This window comes from Schistocerca gregaria, chromosome 1, assembly GCF_023897955.1.
Source record: "Schistocerca gregaria isolate iqSchGreg1 chromosome 1, iqSchGreg1.2, whole genome shotgun sequence".
Taxonomy (NCBI): Eukaryota; Metazoa; Arthropoda; class Insecta; order Orthoptera; family Acrididae; genus Schistocerca; species Schistocerca gregaria.
In genome coordinates, this window is record NC_064920.1 from 537520093 (window position 1) to 537537632 (window position 17540).

General features: G+C 44.0%; 1 protein-coding gene across 13 annotated transcripts in view; it reads left to right on the forward strand.

Moving 5' to 3' along the window:
• Positions 1-17540, forward strand: part of LOC126355485 (phosphatidate phosphatase LPIN2) — a 284685-nt gene that overhangs the window by 34939 nt on the left and 232206 nt on the right. Inside the window, exon 1 of one of the 13 annotated variants that reach the window (XM_050005934.1) lies at positions 2226-2360. The exons of the other annotated variants lie outside the window; for them this stretch is intronic. The gene's annotated coding sequence lies outside the window, so the exon portion shown is untranslated. Of the gene's footprint in view, positions 1-2225; positions 2361-17540 lie in introns of those variants that run through there. 13 annotated transcript variants of the gene reach the window in all.

Genomic DNA, 17540 nt, shown 5'->3' on the forward strand with positions numbered 1-17540 from the left:
TTACAGAGATGGTATTGTCGTGTAACCACTCCGCCCCAGGCCGTCCATTATGAACAGGTGTTCGATCGTGTTGAAAGATGGAATCGCCATCCCCGAATTGCTCTTTAACAGCGGGAAGCAAGAAGGTGCTTAAAACATCAATGTAGGCCTGTGCTGTGATAGTACCACGAAAAACAACAAGGGGTGTGAGCCCCCTCCATGAAAAACACTGCCACACCCTAACACCACCGCCTCCGAATTTTAATGTTGGCACTACACAAGCTGGCAGATGACGTTCACCGGATATTCGCTATACCCACATTCTGCCATCGCATCGTCACGTGGTGTACCGTGATTCGTCACTCTACACAACGTTTTACCACTGTTCAGTCGTCCAATGTTTACGCTCCTCACAACAGGTGAGGCATGATTTGGAACTTACCGGCGTGATTTGTGGCTTATGGGCGGCCGCTCGAACATGACATCGAAGTTTTCTCACCTCCTTCCTAAATTTCATAGTACTTGCAGTGGATCCTGGTGCAGTTTGGAAATCCTGTGTGATGGTCTGGATAGATGTCTGCCTATTACACATTACGACCCTCTTCAACTGTCGGCGGTCTCCGTCAGTAAACAGACGAGGTCAACCTGTACGCTTTTGTGCTGTACGTGTTCCTCCACGTCTCCACTTCACTGTCACATCGGAAGCAGTGGACCTAGGGATGTTTAGGAGTGTGGAAATCTCTCTTACAGACGTATGACAAAGTGACACCCAGTCACTTGACCACGTTCGAAGTCCGTGAGTTCCGCGGAGCTCCCCATTCTGCTCTGTCACGATGTCTAATCACTACCGAGGTCGCTGATATGGAGTACCTAGCAGTAGGTGGCAGCACAATGCACCTGATATGAAAAACGTATGTTTTTGGGGGTGTCCGGATACTTTTTGTCACATAGTGTACCTGTAGTCAATGCTAAGCGACACCAAGTGGTTGATGAGCGCCGGTACTTGACACTGTATGACTGGAAACGAATGATTTGGAGCGAAGAAACACGCTATATCACGTGGCAATCTCATGGAAGGATTTGGGTGAACGTAAACTGCTATCATGAGTGCTACCAACAGTGAAGCAAGGAAGACGTGGTTTTACAGTATGAGAGTGTCTTTCGTGAGTAGGCAGGGGTGACCTTATTGCACTTAAGAAAACGCTAAATGCGGAAGGAGTTCACCGAGCAGAGGACCAATTAGGAGACAAAGTTTGTTTTTATTAGTGTGAAAATAATCCTTGTCATAAAGCAGCGTCTGCCAGGCAACGGTTTGTTGACAATAACATTCCTCAAATGGACTGGCCTGCCCAGAGTCTGGAACTGAAGCCAGTGGAACACCTTCGCTCCAGACCGCAGTGTCCAACATCAATACTTTCTTCGGTTTCGACTCTTGGGAAAGGATAGGTTATCATTCCTCCACAGACATTCAGAACTCTAACTGAAAGTGTCCCCAACAGAGCTCAAGTCGTCATAAAGGCGAAGGGTTGGCGCACCGGACATTAATGTCCACTAACAAATAACCGCATACTTTTTATCAGATAGAGCAGCATAAGTGAAGAAAGTTGTGGACACTCTTTCTTGTCAAATTGAGACCATTATCAAAACTGGAGGCGATGTCACACGGTATCAAAGCAATGTCTCATAGGGAAGACTTTATTTTGTGTGATATAGTTACGTGACAGAATTACTGAAATCTGTATCTTTTAATTCAGTGTAAAGTAATGCTGGTGTGAGGGGGTGCAAATCGCCGTCCTGGCCTGGTCGCCACAGGCCCTTCTAGTTACGTCACCGGCGTTGTTGTGCCGGAGAGGTGGCGCCGGCGGTTCGTGGGCCCGCCTTGACGAGCCTTGCGGAGGTACGGGAAAAGATCGCGACCCTGGCAGGCCCTGGGAATTCGCACGTGTTTACGCGGCGGCACGTGTGGCTGCGGCTGCTATGTTTAGCCTATTAGCCGCCTCCCACCATATTCGGCCCCTGGCGCTCGTGTTTTCTGCGCTCTCCGCCTGACCGAGCAGCGGATGCGAATCGGACGCCGCTACAAGCTGTAAACAGCGGCCGCAGTCGCCGCTTATCGTCAGACCGTGACTCCGGTTGCGAAACCCGGGATGCGCTTCTTCTGTGACGAGATCTGCTGACGGCTGGGCATCTCCTATCAGCTGCTAGCGACGTCAGCTGCCAGTTCCCGGGATTTTAACGCTCTGTGGAATGACAGATATACTAAAGTTGAAATTCCAGGTCGGCGGAGAGGTTGAAAGTTGCGACACTATTTGTAATCGTCGTGAGTACTGCACAGATAGCTAGACTTTGCCAGCGAGATGACAACAAATCATTGGGAAAGCGTAAGATATTCAAATTGTACTACTTTCACTAATTGTCACATTTGCTTATTTTTTAAAGACATATATGTTTTTAAAAGGGGTTCGTGGTCTCCTGTGGCTGGTTAGGGTAACTGCATTTTATTGAAGGTAAAATCTTCTAGATTGTTACCGTATATCACGTTCCTTTTCAATGTCTTCTGCACGGTAGATGTTTCGACCCCTCTGGTGGAATAATCTTCAGGATACCGGTACTGTTAAATACCAGTGTCACGTTTACTAATAAAAAGTAATTTTCACGCGTTTATGCTGAAGAAGCGTAGTTATTGGGTGACGTTCTTCCGGTAACCATTGGTGGGCCGTCGTCGTTGGACAGAAAGCGAAACAGGCAGCACAAGATAGGGAGTGTGTTTATTAAGATATTGTAATCACGCCGCCGAAGTGGGCTTCCTGGTCGTTGTTTTTCTTCGCGCACCGTATTTATGTCCTTGGTGGCAGGAGGCTAAGAAACTTTAAGCCTATATCCCTCTTCTCTACTGAAGTTACTTTCGTTTTTGGAAATTTCAGTGCTTCTCGGAGTTTCCCGCAGCACAGGTACCATGTTTAAAAAAGTATCTTGGCCGCAGATCTTTTGATGTTTCAGCGAGTGAGTTGGCGCAGTCGTTAGCACACTAGACATGCATTCGGGAGGAGGACTGTTGAAATCCACGTCAGACCATCCATATCTGTTTTTCGTGATTTCCCTAAACCGCTCCATGCTAAGGCCAGGCCTTTAAAAGGGTACGGCCAATTTCCATCCCCTTCTTTCAGACATTCCGACCTTGTACTCTATATACAACGACCTCGATGTCGTGAGACGTTAAATCCTAATCTTCCTTCTTTTTCCTAATGTTCCGCTGCCACACAAACTGTTTTAACCGCATACTCTTTAATACGTTCTTTTACAGTCCTGACCCTTTCGTCTGTATACACCATGCCACACAGTCACATATCACGTCAATATTCCCCCTCTTTGAAGCTACTTAAACGTAACTAACCTAAGGACATCACACACATCCATGCCCGAGGCAGGATTCGAACCTGCGACGGAGCGGTCGCGCGGTTCCAGACTGTAGCGCCTAGAACCGCTCGGCAACTGCGGCCGGCGCTTTTTATGGATTGGATTGGATTGTTTTGGGGGAGGAGACCAGACAGCGAGGTCATCGGTCTCGTCGGATTAGGGAAGGACGGGAAAGGAAGCCGGCCGTGTCCTTTCAAAGGAACCATCCCGCATTTGCCTGGAGCGCTTCAGGAGAATCACGGAAAACCTAAATCAGGATGGCCGGACGCGGGATTGAACCGTCGTCCTCCCGAAGGCGAGTCCAGTGTGCTAGCCACTGCGTCACCTCGCTCGGTCGCTTATTATGTACAATGACGATGACGCGCCAGTAGCTGCCACAGGAATTTTATCTAATAGCCCCACTATCTCAACATAAGAGCGGGAAAACTCCCTTTTATCAGTGAATGCGACACTGGTCTTCAACAGTGTTCGACTTACCGTAAACACCACAATATTCTGAAGAAGATCCCAGCAGAGGGATCGAAACGTCGATCGTGTATAAGAAAATTAAGAGGAACGTGACAGGACATATAGCATCCTAGAAGATTTTGGTTCCAATGACATCGGATACGGTAGACTGCGGACTATGCATTTTGTGTGACTACTTATCGCCATTTATCTTTGTACCTGTATTCCACTAACGTCCTTAGAAGATGTGCCATTGAGAATTGGTCACTTCGATGCTAGGAACCACATTGAAGTACATAATGACAATAACTGGTTAGTCGGGGTAGTCATGTACTATCGCCAGCTCGCTCATCGGGTATGACACCAACGATTTCTTCTTCTGACGCCACGTGAAGAGGCTCGTTTGTTAGACTCTAATCGCTGTTCACATGGATCCGGTTGCTATGATTGTCGCAGCCGCGCAGGTAGTACGTCACACTTCTGCAATTACAGTGCAGACAGTCGACAGTGCTCTGCTGTACATCCTGCCGTGATCAAAGCAGTCGTCATTTTGAACAACGCCTGTGAGGGAATTGTTATGCATTTGTTACATGCTGTACTGCACAGCGACAGAAAAGGGAGAACACACTATTAAAAATGCGTGTCTCGTCTGCTGTTGCACTAATCTGTGTTGTGTGTTGTTCGATTTGGTTACTGCGCATTACAGGGTTTTCACAGAAACTAAGGTAGATGGGATAACAAATCGAATGGTCTCTTATATCAAAACACTCAGAAAATATTCCTGAATGACCTCTGAAATTTTGTCGAAGGAGATCGGATTCACGCTATGTGAAGTTTTTTCATTGACGAATGGAATGGGGGAAGAATGACAGACTGGATGCCGCATTACGAACTGTTCTTCGCTTAATTTTACCTGCACGATCTGTAAGACAAAGATACTCTGGGGGCTGGAGAATATTCGTAGTTTGATTTAAGCCAAGAAAAACGGTTCCTATTTTCTAAGCTGTTTCTCACAAGCTGCACGGAGTCTTTCTTCGAGGGTCTGCCAATTCAATTTTTTTCAGCATCTCATTGGCGCTCTATCTAGGGTCAAACAAACCTGTGTCGCTGCGCGGGGTAGCTGCGCCCTCTAGGGCGTCGGAGGTTCGAGTCCTCCCTTGGGCATGAGTGTGTGTGTGTTGTCCATAGCGTAAATTAGTTTAAGTTAGATTAAGTAGTGTGTAAGCTTCGAGACCGATGACCTAAGCAGTTTGACCCCGTAAGATCTTACCACAAATTAAAAAAAAAAGAAACGGTGTCCTTTCGTGTTGTCCATCTTTGGGTAAGTTCAGAATCCCCTTTCAGTCTCATTTAGTGAGAGTCCCACACAATTGAGCAGAATTCTAGAGCCGGGCACCCGAATGCTTTGTAAGCCATGTCCTAAGCAACATCGTTCTACTTTCTCAGTATTCTACTGATGAAATGAAGATCGGCAGCTTACACGCAGTAATTTGCATAAATTTATTGAGTTCAAATGCGACTCATTGATACTGTAGGCACAGAATGCCAATTTTTCTCTTTTTGTTAAGTGCACAATTTTACATTTTCGTACCTTTAAAGCAAGTTACCAACTTTTCCAGCATTTTTAAATCTTGTAAAGATGTGACTGGATATTTGTGCATCGTTTTCCAGACAGTAACTAATTACAGATTAGTGCATCAACATCAGCAAGTCTGAATATGATCTACCATACCATTAATACATAATATGAACAGCAAGCGTCCTAAAACACTTCCGTTGTGCATGCTGAAGTTACTTCCACATCTGTCGACTGCCCTCCATCCAAGACAACATGCCGCGTCCTCTCTACCAAGAAACTGTCGATCCCGTCATAAATTTTGTTTCGCATGACATACGATCGTACTTTCTTTAATAACCGTTGTGATGGCACTGTATCAAACGTGCGTATTGCGGCTCTTCTGTTGCCAAAATACGGAGTTGTTCTTATGGGGCAACCCTAACTACGTAAGTGCATTTAGTAAAATGAACAAACAGCGCAACAGTTGCTTAATACACAATCTTTTATTGTGTATACACCGGTTTCCGGACACGTAAGTTCCATCACCTGGCGTAAAAAATAAATTCACCTAACCATATGAGGTCGTCCTAACCACAATGTTGTCATGGAACCAAAGGTTTCGTGCCAAAAGGATAAAAGGGACATAAATTCCATAAAAACCGCTTCCCACTCCTCATACTGAGCGACCAAGGAGCACAAACAGGAAACCTATGTGCTATCCAGTAAGTACTTAATACAAACTATCTACGAAGTACGTAGTTTTCCGGGTTTGTTACCGGTCGCTCAGCACGGGGGAACGGTTTTTGTGGAATTTATGTCCCTTTTATTCTTTTTACACAGAACCTTCGGTTCCATGGCAACATTGTGGTGAGGACGACCTCAGATGGATAAGTGATTTTATTGTCGCCGAAGGATGCATGTTTAAATTCGGTCGTGTACTCAACAACAGATTGTGGATTAAGGAACAGATGTATGGTTGCTTCATCTTACAAATATTTCCAAAATGTAGGGCAAATACTTCGCTTTGTTGTTAAACTGTTATACCTTAGAATAACCATTCACCGACTGGGTCGGGTTGTTACGAGGCGCATTATAAGAGAGCTCTTCTCGGGAAGGACTGCGGTTGTTTACCATAAAGCTGCATCGGTCGCAACAGCCGAATGTATTTGGAAAGCCCGTTCGCCTTGAGGGCACTCTGTCGGCTCCGGCCGTGGCATTATGTCGCTGAGCAAGCACCGCCTACGACCTGTGTAACAGCCACGTAACTTATGTGACAGTAGTGGCCTCCGCATTCAGAGCGACGAACTTGACGAAATGATGCGACGTCGCAGTTCCGTAGCTCCGCCTCGCAGCCCTTGAAGGCTAGAGTGCCAACAAGAAGATTTACACATACGTGACAGCGACCGTTGTCCCCTGGAACCTTCGTTTTAATATTACATTAGGAGGAGACTATTGTTTAACGTACCATCGACAACGAGGTCATTAGGGACGGAGCGCAAGCTCGGATTAGGGAAGGATGAGGAAGGAAATCGGCCGTGCCCTTTCAAAGGAACCTTACTGGAGTCTGGCTGAGGCGATTTAGGGAAATCACGGAAAACATAATTCTGGGTGGACAGACGCGGGTGTGAACCGTCGTCCTCGCGAATGCGAGTCCTATGTACTAACCACTGCGCCACCTCGCCCAGTTAATATTTATTAGCTATTTGTGTACTATATTTTTTATTATACGAGGGGCTTCAATAAGTAATACAATAAATTTTCTTCTCGACCAATTTCGGTTGAAAAAAATGCAGATTTTGTTGTGGAACGTCGTGGAGAATTCCCGCTTCAGCCCGTGTAGTTTCTTGAAGTTCCAATAGGTGGTGGAGGTATACGTAGCCTTCAAATTGAAGTCTGTACGGAGAAGCATTTTCAGCAGAGAGCTGTCAATGAGTTTCTTTTAGCGGGAAACCAGAGCATCCCAAACATTCGTAGGTGCTTGCAGAATGTCTACGGAGACCTGGGAGTGAACAACAGCTCGGTGAGTCGTTGGCCGAGGCGTCTGTCATCATTGCAACAAGGTCGCACAAGTTTGTCCGATATCTTGCCGGCCAAACGCACACTCCTGCAATGTCGGAACGTGCGGATACACTCGTTCGAGGTGCTTGACGGATCGCAACACATCGCTTCTGATTTGGACGTCTCTGTTGGTAGTGGGTCTCTCTGATGTCGTCCCTCATGGTGCAAGCATCATTTTTGAATTGTATCGTGCCAGCCTCAGGCTATTGAAGAGACAGCTTCAGCGTGTTCTTCGCCACAAAAATGGAAACGAACTTGATCGTTCTCCATGAGAACGCAAAGCCTCGCACAACTCTGCGAACCCGAGGGACATCGTTGTACTGCTCTTCCCCATGCATGCTACAGCCCGGATCTCGCACCTTCCCTCTTCTATTTGCCTGGGCCAATGAAAGCTACACCCCGAGGGAAGTAGTATGTGGATGATGATGTTATTGATGCAACAAGACGCTGGTTCCGACGTCATCCAGTAGAGTGGTACCTTGCGGACATGCAAGCCCTCTCAGTGAGGTAGCGTAAAGCCGTCGTATTGAAAGGAGATGGTGCGGAAAAATACGGTTCTGTAGCCCCTCGTACGAACTAGTGCGTCGAATAGCTGTTTTACCATTATCGCTCCTGTCTAAAAAGGAGAAAAAGGAAATGGTGGTCAGCCACAAATTCAAATGAGTAACAGCTGTAGATTGTATGATTCTACAAAACAAAAATGGTTCAAATGGCTCTGAGCACTATGGGACTTAACATCTGAGGTCATCAGTCCCCTAGAACTTAGAACTACTTAAACCTAACTAAACTAAGGACATCACACACATCCATGCCCGAGGCAGGATTCGAACCTGCGACCGTAGCTGTCGCACGGTTCCGGACTAAAGTTCTACAAAACAGTTAGTAAAGTGCGTCTGTCAGACTTTTAAGTTCCATAGTAATGGAAGAGCTTGAGACGCCTGATATTAAATTTTTCACGGTGGAAAACAAATTCTCTTCATGACGTTTTTATTTTTATGTCAATATGACTACATTTTTTTATTTCTAATTTAACTGCAACCAATTTCGAACCAACAAGAAATGCACCTTGATGCACATAATGCAGTAATTGATGTCAGTACATCCGCAACCAAAAATATCCGGACATTACTGTGTAGAGCGGGATAGACAATTAGGTGTCACGAGAGGAGGACTAATGTCCATTAATAAAAATGATCAGATGTGTGTGAAATCTTATGGGACTTAACTGCTAAGGTCATCAGTCCCTAAGCTTACACACTACTTAACCTAAATTATCCTAAAGGCAAACACACACACCCATGCCCGAGGGAGGACTCGAACCTCCGCGGGGGCCAGCCACACAGTCCATGACTGCAGTGCCTCAGACCGATCGCCTAATCCCGCGCGGCTGTCCATTAATAGCTGTCGAGATACTTTTCATCGGATAACGTATATCATCTGAACATGAAGCAGCTCATCCTGCCAACAAAGTGTGTAGCTGCACATCAAGCGCCAGATACAACCAATAATTTTCCCCTGTGAAAGTAGATCTCTCAGTTTAATTCCGTTTACGAATGTCAAAAATACCTTAAACTGAGCGATTGTGGGAAAAATTTCTCGTGCCTAAACTCGTAAACTTACTAACACGATGGAATGCGTCATTACCAATGAAAATTTAATAATTAGACTTGAGTAAATCTTTCGACTAATTACTTAACCAATACGGTTTTGCGTCTTTAATAAATTGACTGGAGAAAGGTGGGGCAGCGTCCAGCCTGAACAATTTTAACCCTTAGTAATAAAAGCAGGTCGTTCCATTTTTTAAAAAAATCTCATCAGTGAAGTGCATATATTCATACGTTCAAATCGCAGACACCAGTCTACAGCAGAATTATGCCACACGTTTTACTCTCGCCTATTACGACATTTGTGCAGACTAGAAAATTTCCTACCTAGTAATCAGCGTGTATACTGCAAACAAATATCTTGTGAAAGTAAATTTGCTCTTTCCGTGCATGAGATCCAGAGAGCCGTAGATAATGGTGCCTAAGTTGTGTTCCACGTCTCCGGAAAGGCATTCTATACGACTCTGCACTTTCGCTGAGTGGACAAAAGAAGTGCTCATGGGTTACCGAACCTGCTTTGTGATGGGATTCAGAACTTCCTAGCAGACAGATCTGAATAGGCCATACGCACCGTCACATGGTAGCAAAGATAACATCATCTTATCTAGAACAACGTTAAGCCACATGGTAGCAAAGGTAAAACTTAATCTTTTTATCTTTGCTAACATGTGATTTTGCCTTGTTCAGCCACATTTTTACTTCAGTTTGCATACGAGGAGCCAAGAGTGGCGTTATTATGTATTTCCAGTGTTCCGTCTTCTGATTTTGTACAGTGGGACCTAATATACCATAGTTTACATCATGTATAATAAATTTACACCGTACAGAGAAGCGGATTGATTGCTTCAAAGTCGCACAAAAGCGAAATTAAGGTCGCACATCATAAAATATACACAACCACTAAAGAACATAACATCTTACAATCAATTTATAGCCAATTAAGTTAATGGAATCTATTTTTCAGTCGTTTGCGTATTACTCTCGCAAAAACCGTGTAGATAAAATTGCACTACTCAACAGCTCGCACAGTGGTACATAAGTGATCGTGCTACCCTCGTTCCATCAGCGAAGGGAACGAGAAGAAATAATAGGGGACAGTAAAAAATGTGGACTGCCAAATATTTGATGCTGGTTCGCACACTGTAGCTGAAGGTCCATAGTCTATTCGACTAGCCGTTTAGCTCTGGGTTTTCACTTTCCATAGAATTTAATTACATTGAATGTTACGCAGCAGAACAGGAGCATTTGTTTCACATACATCTCTCGGCATATTCCCACTTGTTATCGTTTTACTTTATTTTTAGACTGCTCAGTTTAATGCGAAATACCTCCACTTCTCTGACTGCATCTATTTACAACGCTATACGAAGGAAACACCAACAAAGTTTCGACCCAGAACGCCTTTCGCAGAGCTCCCCCCCACCACACACACACACCTGATAAATGTCGTGCTTCCTTTGCTTGTGTTTTCTACTTCCGTGAAGACATCTGTAGGCTCACCGGGGCCCGTGTTTGCTATTCTGAGGCGCCGAAATAGAAAGCACGAACCAAATGCTTCAAATTTATCTGAAATTGCGTCAGTCTCTAGAAACAGAAACGAATCTCACCAGCTTGTGTAGCAGTCGTGATATCGTGAAACTTCCTGACTAAAAACTGATTGTTGGACCGGGACTCTTACCCAGAACTTTACCTTTCGCGGACAATACTCTTACCGGCCGAGCTATACAAGATCGGCACCCCTGTTACAAATCTGCAAGTTGCTCCCTCCTAGTTCTCAAACTTTACAGCAGTCCTTGCAGTGCTAGTCTAGTAAGGGATGCGGCTGAGGTTCTGCGAAGTTTGTAAACTGGAAGTGAGGCTCTGAGGGTTCTTCCTGACTCTTGCTTGAAAAGAGCAGTGCCTGCCAAGTCAAGGTTCCGGATTCGAGTCTCGGTCCCGCACCAGTTTTAATCAAAACAGCGCACGCTACTGTGTAGGATAAAAGATTCATTCTGGATTCGTAAATTCGGCTGAACTGCGTAAACTTCTTCAAAATGTCGTCGACTTTTAGCGGTGTAGATAACTCCTTTTCGGTTCATTGAAAAGAATGAGACTTCCACTTGGACTAGAACATTCACTGATAATTTTCTGAAAAGACGTAGAACAGAGTTTTCCAAAGTGGTACACATTTAATGCTGCCGAGTTATAAAATAACAGAGGAGACTAGAATGTGGCAGAGCGAAGCTATGAGCCACACCAGCACTCAAGGTTTTTTTTTTTTTTAATTAGCAACGAATAAAATCTTCAACAAAGCCATCTGTGGACGCCACGCGGCTAGACAAAAAGTATCACTGCAGTACTCCATCTCTATTATTCTAAACTTCACTGGAGTTCTGCTGTGTATAAGTTCCCATATCTGACGGAGCATATATTCGGATGGGAAAAGATGTAGAAGGAAATCGAAAATTTCATTATGAAAATGAATCATCCAAGCATCTGACTTAAGTGATTTGAGAAAACCAAGGATAATGGATCCAGGCTCTACCGAAAGCCAGCCCAGATTCTTAATCACTGGGCAAACGCAATCCCGGCGTTTATGGTAATTAACAACTACATGTTATTTTAGTCAGCTGTATTAGTACAGCAATTTTCTTTGCAGTAGTCACATCGGAAGATACCGCGACGTTTTTTTTTCTGTTTTGCGTGTCATGTTTTTTCAGAACGTTGGCGACCGTTGCGCTGTATTTTTCATATTTCTGAGCTGCTTTAATCAATGTGACAGTATTTGGGATGTCGAGCCAGCACAGAAGGTTGTGCGATGTTGAAACTCTTCTCCCACCAAAGGCATGTTTCAAATGGCTCTGAGCACTATGCGACTTAACTTCTGAGGTCATCAGTCGCCTAGAACTTAAAACTAATTAAACCTAACTAACCTAAGGACATTACACACATCCATGCCCAAGGCAGGATTCGAACCTGCGACCGTAACGGTCGCTCTGCTCCAGACTGTAGCGGCTAGAACCGCACGGCCACTCCGGCCGGCAAAGGCATGTTTTCTTTCTATCTTTCCTTCAATGATAAGTTGCACAAAGCTTCGGAAATCGTGCCCGAAATTCCATACTTACCTGCGTTTGATGGTGGTTATGACTTCAGTTTTATTATCAGTACGGCGAAATACGTCATCAATTGTCACGTGGTCTACCTATTCATCATCATCATCCAGCGGAAGATCCATATTTCAAACGCCTTCAAACTGTTCATGGATGACATTTTAAGTCTCAAAGACTCTACTTCACATAGTAGTACAGATAACACAAGTAATGTATGGTAAATCGAAGATCGCAATTGTATGTCACATGTTTGAATTTTTTAAATGCCGCCCATTCTCTGCTCTTTATCATGATTCCATATTTCTGTTAGCTACCATCTTAAGAAATGAACTTTGATTATACACTCAAGTATGTCCTATACAGCGTGATAATCTTTTTGTCTATTCTTTTGTTGGTAATAACCATAATTTCAGTTTTTTTGGAAATATATTCAAACAGTTTGCTAGTGATCCTAATTCTGTTCAGGATGAGTCGGGAGATCTATGTTAGCCGCGCGGGGTAGCCGTGCGGTCTAAGTCACCTAGCCACGGCTCGCGGGGCTTCCCCCGTCGGAGGTTCGAGTCCTCCCTCGGGCATGGGTGTGTGTGTTGTCCATAGCCTAAGTTAAAGTTAGAAGAGTAGGGTGTAAGCCTAGGGACCGGTGACCTTAGCAGTTTGGTCCCACAGAAACTTACCACCACCAGATCTATGTTATCACCGAGTATCACATCGCCGTCTGCTTAACATATGTTGTTTACATGTGTACTATTGACCTTGATTTCTTTGTGGAATCGTTCAATGCTTTTCGACAGATAGCTTCAGAATATAAGTTGAAGATCGCCGGAGATAATCGGCAGTCTTGTCTGAAACCTGTTAGTATTCTGAGGTCATCTGAAACACGGCTGCCAACCTTAATGTGTCATGTTTCGTTCCAATACAGCTTCTCAATTGCTCATTTTAAAATAGATTCCATGAATCTGTGCTGATTAATGAGACTGTGCTGTTTAACATTGTCAAGTCTTTTCACTATGTATGAACGTCTGTTTACTGACTGAGGCAATTTTTCGGTTACGCCTTGACTGTCAACAATTAATAAAGGAAAGGAAAGTATCCCTGCAGATCGTAGATCATTGAAATATGGGTGCTTGTTTTCAATGAATCATTCACGACAATAGATATCACACACTGGCTGTTTTAACTTTCTAGTACTTTTTTTTCGTATTTTATGACGGAGCAATCCGGGCGGACTGTTTGAGAATTTGGAGCATTGCAGGGATTGTATGTTTTCAGGTAAGTCCCAAGGAGCCGCGATGGGGGCGTTCCCAATAGAAAAATGTGCTGCTTTAATTGTTTTAGTTAATGTACAGTGAAAAGTATATGCAACGCTTCCAACCAATGTGCAGTACACGTCCCGTACTTTCTCCCACACACGCAAGACGCAACATAACACTTCGACCGCCTTGAAACGCGCTTCAATAAAATTCCATTACATTCCATTGAAACCATACACCTGGAGAAATAAACAGATGATGGACAATTGGTAACGATGTGATGGGCTGACGTTGCATTCCCCGCCGACTTTATACTACAAACCATACTAAAAACAAGACGTTTTTGAGTGATCCTTCATACGCCGTTCCATGAAAGCAGCATATTTTCGTAACAAGCTACTTTGAATACAGTAAGGATTAAATGTGGAAATTTAACTTCGCAAAACGTCGTCTGTCTGGTGTTAATTCTGTCAGCCAGTCACGGCATAGGACATGTGACGCCATCTAAACGTTACTATGTCGTCACATACGTCACGCACTGTCCCCGCGCCAAAAGTTGCAGCAACGTCTAGGCGTGTCAGGTGCCGCCGACGCAATAGTCTGAACTACTGACATTGGCCCACTTACCAGAGGACATCCCGTGGGGCGAGAATAGTTCGACATACGCAAGATTTAATTCATACTAAACGAGCGGTACGATAGCTTCTCGTGAAGTAGTATTTGTTGATTTCGCCAACTCACAAGCAAATTAGCATCGTTCAAGGTAACCTTGGCCTTGGGGTACACTACACTCTGCCTGTCACCACAATCTACAAAATAGAGCAAGGAATAATGCAGACATACTGAAGTGAACTTTGTCAACGTTCTATTTTACGGCCAGATCCTATATTTGTTTGATGTTGCGTGTCCTGTGTTGCGATTAAATTGGTGGGTGGAAATCGAACGACATACAGTTGGTTTACAGCTCGGGAAGCCAAAGTATCATGTTGCATTGAATTACATAAGTAATTCAATTGAGAGGGGTGTCTGGGATGTTGAAAGAAATCAAAGGCGTATATTTTATCGAAGTGCATCACAACAGAATGAATTAATATTATAAAAATTATTGTGCTACCGTAACCATGTTGATTATAAAGTAGGCCGCTACTGTGAAAATATTCTAAAGAGCAATAAGAGAAATGACACAACAACATTGTTTAATTTAATCGAAGATGACACCATATTACCCACTAGACGTTTAATATGAGGAAAACATGGTACTCATTCAGATGCCTCCTTTCTGCATTAATGTTGACCCATTAAAATTGTTGCAATTGTTGTTTTTGGTCATAATGAGGCTAATATATACGTATTTTTGGGGCCTAACCAGTCGTCAAAATACCAAGTATATTGATGAGGTTTGTGAAGAATATAACACCAAATGTTTACAATACGATTCTGTATTCTGAAAATACTATCCCTGTAAGTTCAATTTTCCCATAAATCATTCAGTAGTTAATTTATTATTCTGCAGATTCCATTTAATTGATTATTTTGCTCTTCATTTTGCTCACCGTAATCGATGTGTTATGAAAGTCTCCAGCTGTGCCAGTGATGCTTTGTACAATGAAAAACTGCATCAGTTACTTCTTTTTCCGCCGGCCGCGGTGGTCTCGCGGTTCTAGGCGCGCAGTCCGGAACCGTGCGAATGCTACGGTCGCAGGTTCGAATCCTGCCTCGGGCATGGATGTGTGTGATGTCCTTAGGTTAGTTAGGTTTAAGTAGTTCTAAGATCTAGGGGACTGATGACCACAGCAGTTGAGTCCCATAGTGCTCAGAGCCATTTGAACCATTTGAACTTCTTTTTCCATCATTAGCACAACGCGTTTCGAGAATTCATTCTCACTTTCAAGTGCATTTGTTTGCATAATTATCCTTAGCAACGTTTGCATGCGTCATTTTCTGCCTATCTTGCAATGACGTTTCGTTTACGAGATTGTATTGCTATCGAAAAATCGGACAAAATGAATCTTGGAATGTTTCTTATATGCTAATGTTAAAGATGGTATTTCTGTTTGTCTATATACAGGTTTTGTGCCTCCCTCTTCCATTGCACAGAATATCACACACACGCAGCTCATCACTTAAAATGTTCGATAAAAAAGAAAATGGAATCTGCAGAATTGCGTGCGTGTGATACTTTGTACTTTGGAGGAGGGAGGCACAAAACCTTTATATAGACAAACAAAAATACCATTTCTAACAGTAGCATGTAAGAAACATTCCAAGATTCGTTTTGTCTGATTTTACGATTGCAGTATAACCTCAAAAACACAACGCCGTTGCAGGAGATGCAGAAAATCACATATGCAAACTTCGCTAAGGATGTATATGTAAACAAATGCACTTGAAAATGAGAATGAATTCTCGAAACGCTTAGTGCTAAGCAAGAAAAGTAAGTAAATTGTGCCGTTTTTCGTTCTGCTTTTGTTTCTGCTTCAAATAAGTCTTAGCAGTAATCACGCGAACTGCAAACGTAGATTAATGATGCGTTTCTGTAATTCTATGCAATGTGTTTCCAGTTGAGGCCGCTGTCTATTTTAAAGCCCCAGAAAAGTCTTTGATGGTTTTCGTATTTAAACTGGCGATCTGAGAAAATATGGAGGTACGAAGCAACGGAATTAAAGAGCTCACGGAAACGTATCGTTTTTGGCACGATAATAGTGGCGAATGCGACGACAGCCCACAATAGACATCTTGTGAGTTATGCAAAGATTGAAACGTCTTTCCCACACGAGCCGTCCGTCCTGTGAGGACGGGACGGCCGCGGGCTGACAGCAGCTGCTCCCATGCGTGGAGTGGCTGTCTGAAGCCGGGTGACCTTGGGCGGCGGCGTTTGCGACCGCGACCGCCCAATTGCACGCTGGTTGTGCGCGCCGGAAGCGGCCACGCTGGAGAAGACTAGCAGCCGGCCAGCCGCCTGGCGCAACGCACGGTCCCCGCCGCCCTTGCCGCCACACTCGGCACTGACAGCTGAACTGCGCCCGCCTATTGAGACTACCCCGTGGAGCTCCACGCACTGTGTAGCCACCCCACCATATTTGTTTCTGTCTGAAATTTATCTCAGCTTCACCTCCTACCCTATAAACTGTATTACCAAAACCATACTTTCACAAACTGTTATGCAACTGACACTCACATGCTAACCCTTGACCAAACAGAACCTAATTTGCACTGAACTTTAACTGATCTGAATGCAACTTGTCTTTATAGTAAATGCTCAACTGAAGAAAACAATCTGGCCCTAATCAATATTTCCACTTACATAGCGTCTTGGAAACATTGTTGCAGATTTCTCGAAATCACAACAGCAAACAGCTAGCACGCAGCGGCTCCGCTAGATTTCTATTTCTAAATAAAATTTCCAAATTATATTCAAAATGGTTCAAATGGCTCTGAGCACTATGGCACTTAACATCTGCGATCATCAGTCCCCTAGTACTTAGAACTACTTAAATCTATCTAACCTAAGAACATCACACACATCCATGCCCGAGGCAGGATTCGAACCTGCTACTGCAGCGGTCGGGCGGTTCCAGACTGTAGCGCCTGGAACCGCTCGATCACCTCGGCCGGCCAAAATATATTCAGCCTGTTTCATACCACACGGTAAAATGTGTTGAATATGTAATGATCAGTGATGGGATGGATAGAGTAACTATTCCTATGAAATGATATTCTAACACAACAATTCTAAAATGAAGTGTGTATTCAAAAAGACAGAGTAAAACTTCGCGTGATCTTCAAACTTAACATAGGTCTGAACAATACAATGCTTAACAAAGTACTATGTTAACAGTGAATGCCTATAGAAAAATCAGCTTAATCAGTTAATATGTTAATGCATGGCCGGCCGAAGTGGCCGAGCTGTTCCAGACGCTTCAGTCTGGAACTGCGCGACCGCTACGGTAGCAGGTTCGATTCCTGCATCGGGCTTGGACGTGTGTGATGGCCTTAGGTTAGTTAGGTTTAAGTAGTTCTAAGTTCTAGGGGACTGATGACCATAGATGTTAAGTCCCATAGTGCTCAGAGCCAAGTAGCCAAAGAGAAATACGTGCTAACTAGTGAGTAAACTGACCACTCAGTACGTAACTATCAT